Below are 10,588 nucleotides of genomic sequence, written 5' to 3'. Positions count from 1 at the left end.
GGCTTTCTGGGAAGTTCAGCATCTAGCCCGTTCAGCTGCCAGACCTCCCCCCACCCAACATTCCCCCATGTGACTTCTGAAGAAACGTCTCTCACCATTCTCCGCTTCGGCCCAAAGTTCTCTATCTTTGTTGATCACAGGAGTCTGAGGAAAATGGAGTGACAAGGGACCTCAGACACTGGCTAGTTGGGGGGGGGAACCTGCGGTCCTCAAGTGCAGCCCTTGGAATGTTCTGTGAAGTTTGGATTCGGTCAAAGGGTCGAGGACCTAGAGGGCCCCAGGTGGCCTTGAGGCTGCAGGTTCCCCCCTGCCCCCCAGTTTATATTTATAGATCCCTCAGTTTGTCCAAGATGCACTCGGGGCCCAGAGAAGTTTTAAATGACTTACTCAAGGTCACTCCAGCAATAATGGGAAGAGCTGCCCCAGACTCTTAGGTAGTCCACAAAATGACTTGGGTTTTTCCCCCCCATTCAAAAAAAATCCCACCAGAATCATCTTCCCTGGAAGCTTTCCTTGATCTCCTGGCAGCCCCTCCTGGGGACTAGCTTCATGTTCCTGGGTGTTTTGAGGTTTGCAGAGCAAAGTCCTTGGGAGGCCCAGCAGATTGTACCCCAAGTCCCAGCGCATAGTAGGTGCTTAGAGGCTGTGTGGAGTACTCCGTGAGCCCTGGACTTGGAATCAGGAAGACCCGACTTTGCATCTCACCTCAGATGCTCAGATGTGTGACCCTGGCTAAGTAATTTAGCCCTCTTGGCCTCAGTTTCCTCATGTGTTAAGTGGGGCTAATAATGGCATCTCCCTCCGAGGGATGTGAGGAACAGAGGATGGCAAAGTCTGAAAGGGACTTTGCAGATCTGAAGTTCTACAAATGTGAGCTATGATTTCTATCTCTAATATGAGAAATGGTAATCGCATTTAGCTATTCTATAATAAATAATCATAACTAGGTTATTATTGTGCCTATTTTTTTTTTTCCCATGTGGAGGTTGAGGCTCAGAGGGGCCTGGGATCTCCTCAGCAGCATCAGAGTCCAGACTCAAATCTAGGCTTCTGCTGACTCCAAGTTAAGCCCGTCTCCTCTGAACCACCCTCCCTTTATGGCCCTCTCTGTGACCTTTCCTGAGTCAAGACAGATTCCCAGCAGACCTTGGTCTTTAACTGAAGGATGGAGATTCAGAAGCTGGAAAGTCTTAGAAGCCAGGGAGACTTACCCACTCTTTTTTTTTTTTTTTTACAGATGAGGAAACTGCCTCTCAGTTTGAATGACAGAATCTTAGACTCACATGGTTATCGATTTAGTGTTAGATGATCAGGGGCTGATACACTAATCTTACAAACCGTGTTAGGTAGTATGTCTAAGGTCTGATCCAGGAGTTTTACAGACAGGGAAACTGAAGAGACATTCATTACCCATCTTCCCCAGCTAGGGGAGCGTGACCTTCCAGGTCCAGTCCAGTCCAAAACAGAACACGACATAATATGGAATCCTAGGCTTGGAACTGGGAGGGCCCATCCACATAATCTAGTCTGGGGTTCTGAGCTTTTTTGTGTGCGATTGGTCTATTTGGCAGCCTGGGGAAGCCTAGGAACCCCTTCTCAGCACAGTGTTTTAAAATGCCCACAAGGATCCATGGCATTACAAAAGAACCCAGCTCTATTCACATAGAGGGAGCTTCTTTTCCCATCCAGTTTCGCAGATCCTCGGACTGGGGGCTCATGGCTAAGAACCTCGGCCTACAGGGCACTCTATTAACCCCCAAAGTCTTTGAAGGCCCTGACCAGGGCAGGCCGGGAGGAAAACTCAGCGTGTAGGAGGACTTGGAGCCTGCTCTGGGTCTGTTTGCTTCCAGGTGCTCAGACAGGACCCAGTTGGATGATTTGTCTCTTCCCTGAAAAACTTGGCTGAGGCCCAGGCTAAACATTACAGCTTCAGCGTTTGAGCAAGCCAGCCTGAGCCCCAGGACAGGGTGCCCCCTCTCATTCCTCTTCTGGCCAGTCACCAACACGGGTGCCCCGTGGGATCATGGGAATAACCAGGCCAGGCCCTGATATTTAGATCCTCTGTCCTAATAAACAATGAAAGAAAAAAAGGGAGGGAGATCAGCTCCCAGCCCTGGCTGGTGGCCTCTGTACTTTCCCCTGGGCTTGGGAGGGGCCCTTCTAGCTAGAAGAGACATCTCAGATTGACAGCTGGGTGTCTCTGTCTGGTTGGTCCTTGTGACCTTGAGGGCTTCAAAGGACTCTTTCAAATATAGAGTGCATGGTCCTTCCTGACTTGAATCAAAGCCCTGAATTCTAGTCATGACCCTTTGCTATTTATAAGCTGTGTGACCTTGGACTAATCTCTGGGCCTAAATTTCCTCATTTATAAAATGAAGGCATTAGATTAAATATCCCTTAAAGTCCCTTCCAGCTCAGACTTGAAAAAAAAATTTTTTATTTGTTTCATTTAATATTTCCCAATTACATTAAAATTTTCTTAAATATTCATTCAAAAATGTTTTGAGTTCTTAATTCTTCCCTTCCTCCTGCCCTTCCCCCACCCCTTGAGAAGACAAGCAATGTATTGATAACACATGTGAAGTCATGTAAAACATATTTTCATATTAGCCATGTTGTAAAAGAAAACACACACATAAGAAAAATGCAGAAAGTAAAATAAATTGGTGTTAATCTGTATTTACAGTTTATCTCTCTCTAGGCTGGGGATAGCATTTTCATTGTGGGTCCTTTGGAATTTCCTTGGATCCTTGTCTGGATCAGATTTATGTAAGACTTTTTGTGAGGATAACTCAATTTAACAAGCATTTATTAAGTGCCTAAGGTCATCTAGGCTCTGGGGATACAGAGGCAAACTTGAGGTCCTTCCCTCAAGGATCTTGTATTCTCCTGGGGTAAAGGTGGAGCTGAATAACAAAGACATCACCCATCAATGAGAAATTATTCAGCGCCTACTGTGTACCTGGAAGTGTGCTAAACACCTGGGGCTCCAAGACAAAAATGAATCTATCCCTGCCCTCTGAGAGCTTAGGTTCTAATGGGGGAGGTAACAAGTACATAGATAAGGACAAAACTATACCCCAAAAAAATGCAAAAGAATTCTGGGTGGGAAACAGACTTACGGCCCCCTAATTGGTCCCTCTCCCCAATCTGTGCCTTCCCCCCTAAATTTAATTATATTTATTTTGTATATACGTTTTTAGATATTGATATTGTCTCCCTTGATAGAATGGAAATTTCTTGAGGATGAGGACTTTTCATTTTTATCTCCCTTTCCCCAGTCCCTGCCTCCTACGGGGCACCTAAGAAATGCTTTTTGGTTGATTGATTGTCCTTCACAAACCGACAAAAGCCCTCTTCCTAATGCACAAGTTGGACCATGTCCTCCCTGTTGGAGCGTCCCCTTGCTCAGCCATTAGCTGAGTACGGAGGCAGCTTGGTTCTGGGAGCAGAGCCTGGATAAAAAGTCAAGAAATCTGAATGAAGAGTCACTTCCTTACTCTTCCACTAACCAGTCCTGTGCCTGTGGGAGAGTCCCTTGCTCTCCATGGGACTCGGCTTCATTATGTATTAAATGAGATGTTGGTTAAGATACCTTCCCACACTGAAGTGGTAAGAGGCTATGGGCCAAGACCAAGCTCATCAGTGACCTGTTCTAACGAGCCCTATGGGCTTTCCAAGTGCCTCATGGTTGTCCCATAGCCCCAAGCTCCATCTTGGCTTCTGTTCTTCATTGGACGTCTCTACCCACATGTCTACATGTCCTCTTGGCCCTTCTAAGTCAGAGGGACCCACACCGACTGTACGCCTGTCACTCTTCATCTCTGGTTCCTTTTTTCTACTGAGGGCGCCATCTCCCCAAACAGCCACTTTCCCGGCTGTAGATTCTTCTTTGCCCTTTTCATTCCCCAAATCCAATCAGTTGCCAACTCCAGGGACTTTCCCCCTGCCCGCCTCTTGTGATCATCCCCTTCTCTCCTACTCACAACTTTCTGTAGCCACCATCTGCAACAGCCTCTGAGAGAATAATAATGTAATAATAGTAGCAATAACAGCAGCCAACATTTACACAGCGCCTACTGTTTGCCAGACACTGTCCTTCCTAAGTGCTTTCCAGTTTTCTCATTTGATCCTCTCAACATCCCCGAGGCATAGCGCTGTTATTATCCACATTTTTACAAATGAGGAAATCAAGGCAAAGCAAAGTGTGCCCAAGGGGACATACCTCGTACTTTCCCTCTCTGGTGTTCAGTCTCATCATTTGTTAAATGCGGGGTTCAGACTAGAAGACCTCCGAGGTTGCTTCCAGCTTCAAACCCATTGTAACCATTCTTCTCACCCTTATGGCCAGGCCCTTATCAGCACTTGCCTGGATTATTCTGGCCTCCTAACTGGATGCACTTCTTGAGGGCAAAGACTATTTCTTTTTTGTTTTGGCACCCCCACCATGTGGTTTGGCATTGATGACCCCTGATAGTCTGACTGATGTTCTGTGGCTAACCCTGTGTGAGCCAGAGGAATGGAAAGAAGTGTTAATGAGTTGGCCCCAAAAACACCACTGCTCACTGGAGGATCTACTCTTGCACATCTGCCCCACCAGAGGGGAAGAGTTAGGTCCTGAGCCCAAGGTTGCCCTCCTGTGTCACGTATGCTGTTGGACCCAACAGATCCCCAGTGGAATCATGGATCTTGCAGGATACGCAAACCATCAAAATGCTTTTACCCCACAGTATAGGGTCTCCCTGAAGAAATTAGAAGCTGGCCTCTCAGTGCGGGCCCTAGTCTTGGGTGAGTAGGGATGAACGCGCTCTCTTTCTGACCCCTTCCCTCCTCTCTCTTCCTGAACCTGGGTTGTGATCATGTGGTCTGTAGTGTCTTTTGATTCTGTTCTGTTCCATTCCATTAATCCAATCTGATTTAATTTAATTTATTGTTGCTTTTCAGTCATGTCTGACTCTTTTTAACCCCATTTGAGGTTTTCATGGCAGAGACACTTGAGTGGCTTACCGTTTCCTCCTTCTCCAGTTCATTTCACAGATGCGGAAACTGAGACAAACAGAGTGAAGTGACTTTCCCAGGGTCACAAAGCTAGTAAGTGTCTGAGACCAGATTTAGAATTAAAGAACTCACATTCTATTGAGAAGAAACATAAACACAGAAAAGTTAATAAAAAATGTATGCCATGTAGATAGAAGGCCATTTCCATGGGACCACTGTGAGTGGCCTCAGAAGAGGTCATTGGTGGGCAATGACATTTGAGCTAAACTTTGAAAGAAGTTGGGGATTTTATTTCACATCGACTATGGGCCAGGCAACATATTAGGCACCAGATATACAGAGACAAGAATGAAAATGACCTTTTGGGAGTTTCCATCTTTCTATGGAAAGGATGGTAACTCCTCTCCTAAGGCCTCTTCCCACTTTCACCGACCAAGATTCTATAAGATCATTAGGGCAAAGGGATTGACTTTCTCCATCTCTCTGCCTAGACTGGGGAAGCTAGACTTTGGTTTTAAGTTTTAATAATGACATTTCATTTTCCTTCCACAAATAGGGGACCAAACACCCTTGTAGGCAGTTCTTCTTTCTGTCTCTGGGATTAGTCTAAAATGGAGAAAAGCATTAGGGAACGGGTGACGCTGATCGACTTTTGATGGATTTGGTATTGAGTCTGGGGGCTTGAAGGCAATTACAAAAAGACAACAGGGAAAGTTGTAATACTTATATTTCCTCATAAAATTCCCTCCTTATGTTTAATCTGTAACTCTCCGTAGTGAAGTTTCCCAGCCATCAATATGACAGGACAGCGATATTGCCTCATCAGTCATGATTTACTTAATGTTTTCTGAATTTAGTAATATTTGATTAAAATTTAATGCGAACATATCATATCATGCCATATATATTATTGCATCCATTAATCAGGTAACTATGGTAATGAAATGTTAGGAGATTGGATGAAAAAAGAGGCAAAGACTTGATAGATGTCTGGCATAATTCTGTGAATGATTAACAAAAAAAAAATTAAAAAAAATAAAAATCAAAAAGAAAGTATCATTAATATATATTATTTTTATGATCACCCATGTATCACTAGATATTTTTAACCTTAGATTTTTAATTTGCTAAAAAGACGTGAAATATTAATAATCGTGAAAAACACATTATTCTATGAATCCACATTCTGGCAGAATGATGCCCAGTTGGATCTAATTCTTTTGTGTAGTAATACGGGTTCAAGTGCACTCAAATGATTCAGTTGGCACCCCATAGGTGGAATGACAAACACTTCATAAGTGGCTGTGGAGGCAATTTACCTGAAATGTCCAATGATATGGCTCTTGTTTTAAATGTCCTTGCCAACTTGGCCTAAGCAGGCTGAACTATTTGCCCTCCAAGCTCACTAAATTCTGTGATCTGCCAAGAAGGATGGATTTGCACTGGGCTGTGAGCTAGAGGGTGTGCACCGAGAGAGCAGTTCATGGGATAAAGATCTAGGGATTCTGGTGGACTGAACTCAATGTGAATCCACAGTGTGGCATCCTGGGAAGTTAATGCAATCTCAGGGAGCCTTCAGAGAGGTGATCGTTTCACTGGGTTCTGCCCTAGTCACAAAACATCTGTAATATTGTGTGCAATGCTGGGAGCCATATTTAAGAAGGACATTGATAAGTTAGAGTGTCCACAGGAAGTCAGCTAGGGTGGTAGTCTCAAAATAATGTCCTTGAAGACCAGCAGAAGGAATTGGGGATGTTGATGTCTCTAGAAGAAAAGACTCAAGGGCTATGTAGCTGAAAAGGGAGTTGGCCTTGGAGGGCAGAGCTGGGGGCAATGGGTGTGAGTGGCAGAGGGCAAGCCTCTTTTTGACATAGGACTAAATGATCTATGGCTGCCTCTGGCAGTGGCAGGCTCCCTCTCCCTTGGGTTCTGAAGACTGCATGACCACTTGTTTGGTATGTTGTAGACAGGATTCCTTCCCAGGAATGGGTGGACCTGGATGCTAGTTTCCTTTCATTTCTGATATTCTGCAGTTCCATTGGCTTTTCATAACTTTTTTTCCTTAATAATTAGAAGAAAATCATGTTGTGAGAGAACCACCAATTAGTATTTCTTATGCCTATCAATCTTTGCATCTGAAATCAAAGGATCTGTTTTCATCACCAGTCTTTATTATTTGCTACCTGTGTGACCCTGGATGAGTTGTTTGTACCTAGTAGTCACTTAATAAATGTTTGTTGAAATAAATTGAATTAAACTGGGACCTGAAAGGATAATAGAATGGTAAGGTATCTGGGCCTTGGAGAAATGGGATCTATCAGACTAGATGTTATCTTACATTGGTACTGATAGGTCTTCTATTCATCAGTAATCCCAGCACACCCTGGCCTAAAGATATACATGAAGGGGTTGGACCAGCTGATGTCTAAAGTTCCTTCCAGCTCAAAATATGGTTCTCCATTGACAAAGAACATGGTGCTAGAGCTGGAAGAGATTGCCAAGTTCAACCCTATCCTCCAAGACAAGAAATGAGGAGTTGGAGGCCCAGGGATGTTATATGTTCTACCAAACATCATGCTTGCAGGAGGTGGCACGGGTGGAATTGGGACTTAGACTCCCACAAGTGCAAATTCAGCATTTTCCCACTGTCCCATGATACCTAGTATGCACCACCCGGATTCTCCCACTTTGGCTGGATCAAATGAGATAATATTTATAAAGTGCTTATAAAAGTGTTTGGCATGCAGCAGGTGCTCAATAAATGTTCATTCCTTCCCCAATTGTGCATATTCTTTGCTCTTGAGCAGTAGAAACTTGATGTGCTAGAAATGTCAAGATTTTATTAGAGAGATAATAAACTTCATGAATTACAAAATCTATTATTTATCACTTATTGTTATTTATGAATGGCTCTCAAATGTGTGAAAGTTCTCAGAAAGCTAGCTGTCTCAGAAAGGAAATGCCTGCAGGATCACATGCCTAGTAAATGTCAGAGGAAGGATTTGAATCCTGCCCTTTACAACAGCAAGCCCAACACACTATTGTTTGTACATGAACACTAATGGAGGTAGGAAATAGCATGATGAAAACCAAGAGAAGAGGGTCACAGAGTAAGAGATTTTTAAAGGGTTCAAAGAGAAGTAGTGTGAGCTATAGAATTGGATTTAACTGTCTGCTGCATTTAATTTGTATTCTTCCACCAGAAAGGTGAAGCAATTTTAATCGATAATTGCCAAATTTTCTTCTCATAGAATTAAAGATGTGGAGTTGTCCAATTCTCCTATGTCCATTTAACAGATGGGGAACCTGAGGTCCATTCAACTCGAGTGCCAACATCTAGTCTGATAGATCCCATTTCTCCAAGGCCCAGATACCTTACCATTCTATTATCCTTTCAGGTCCCAGTTTAATTCAATTTATTTCAACAAACATTTATTAAGCGACTACTAGGTACAAACAACTCATCCAGGGTCACACAGGTAGGAAGGACCAAAGCTAGAATGTGGAGCCATATGATCTTAATTTTGGGCTCAAAAGAGTCCTCTGGCAAACAGAATAGTGTACAGACAAGAGAATCAGAACCGTGAAGGGTCTTTTACTCATGCTGTTTGATGATCTAGTTGGAGAAACAGGATAGGACTCAGGAGGGACATAAATATTTGAAGGGCTTTCATGTGAAAGGGATAATGTAAAATCTTATATGGGTTCAAGAAATCAATTTCTCAAGTATAAGACTGGGGAGGTGTGGCTATGTTCATTTGAAAAAAAAATGCAGCATTTTCAACGTACTGTAAGGTGGGTTTGAGGTTAAGAGATTAGCCTAGAAGCCAAGCGTAGCAGAGCAAGATTAGACTGCATTAAGGGAGGCACAATCTCCAAGACCCATGTCTTCCAATAAAGGAGAAGTCTAGCCCTCTCCCCCCTACCCTGTGCTGACTCTCCAAATGCCAAACTGAGGAATCTGCATCTCTTCCAGAGGCACCAAGAAGCAGTAGAACATGAACTGAGCGAGGCAGTGACATGGGCAGGCCTGTGCCTTAGGAGATCAGCATACTGTTTTCTCTGTAAAACAAAGAGCAAGATGTGGAAATGGTATGGAAATTGGCAAAGTGGGAATGATATGGAAATGGAACCCTTTGGAGTATCTTTGAAGCCATTTTCAGAGCTAATTCATCAAAATATACCTGAACAAGACTCTTGGCTTCTTTACATCATAACTAGTAGTCATTCAGACTTTCCTTGAAGACCTCCAGGGACAGGGATCTCACTACCTCCCAAGGCAGCTCATGCACTTTTGGGTAGCATTTGGCCTAAATTTACCTCTTTGTAACATTCACATACTGTTCCTGGTCCTTCTCTCTGGGGCTACACAGAGCAAGCCTAATCCTTCTTCCATAGGCTGGCCCTCAAATGCTTGAAGACAGTGTTCACATCTCTCCCAAGTCGTCTTTTTTCCAAGATGAAAAAATTCAGTTGATCCTTGCGTTGTCTGATCTTCAAGACCCTCTCATCATTTGGTCCAATCTCTGGAAACTTCTTAACTTGTTGATAATCTTCTATAAAATCTGGTCCCCAGAACTGCAGAAAAGACTCAAGGTGTGTTCTGACCATGGCAGGGTAAAATGGCACTTTCACCCTCCTTGTCTGGGATGCTCCAGCTCTCAGTGAAGTCCAAGATGGCATTAACTCTCTGGGTTGCTTTTTATTGAATCACCAATAACACCCAGATCTTTTTCAGATGGTCCAGTGTCTTGCCAGGCCTCCTGAATGTTGTACTTTGGCAAACTTGATGCTTTTGAACCAAAGTGTGACATTCCACTTAGTACTATTTTTATCATATTAGATTTGTCCCAACATTCTCGCTAGCTGAGGTCTTTTTGATTCCCAATTCTATCATCCTGTGTGGGAGCTGACCCTTGCACCATTTTATCATCAGCAATTGAAACCTTGAATTTCTCCCTTAAACATACAAAGGCAATTAGTGGTGGTAGGGACTGAAATCCTTAGGGCAATGCTGAATTTTGGAGATCACTGCTACAAGTCTGGAAAGACTCTATCAGAGGGGTAGAAGTCCAGAAGGCACTTGAAAGAAGAGGATTTCTGGGCTTTAGGTGTGGTTGGGGTAAGCAAGCATTCCTTGAGAAGGTGCCAGGGATAATGGCCTTATCCATTCCACGCAATGCAGTTCAAATATTTATTAGGAGTCTTTCATGTGCCGGGAATTGTGCAGATGAAGGGGCAAAAAGAATAAAAAAAGAACCAAAAACAAAATAGCCCCTACCCTCCAAAAGCTTTCATTATACTGGGAAATACGAACAAAGAAACAGATAAGTAAATAAATCTAAGATGTTATGAGGAAAAGGAGAAAAGCACTAATGATTCAGGGGATCAGAAAAAGCTTTGTGAGATGGGGACACAGAACTCATTACATGGAATGTGGCAGATGGAGAGAAAGATCAGACATGTCTGTCACATGCATTGGAAGTGCTTGACCCTCTCTTTAGCTGAGGGATGTTGTTCTCCATTGGAAAGTGATGTTGTTCACGGATGGATGAGCCTGCCCCATGGCAGGGTCAAACATAATTTTCTC

This window comes from Petaurus breviceps, unplaced genomic scaffold (assembly GCF_028583685.1).
Source record: "Petaurus breviceps papuanus isolate PSGF00001 unplaced genomic scaffold, PetGlider_PUasm1.0 490, whole genome shotgun sequence".
NCBI classification, from domain to species: domain Eukaryota; kingdom Metazoa; phylum Chordata; class Mammalia; order Diprotodontia; family Petauridae; genus Petaurus; species Petaurus breviceps.
Note: the sequence above shows the minus strand (reverse complement) of the source record.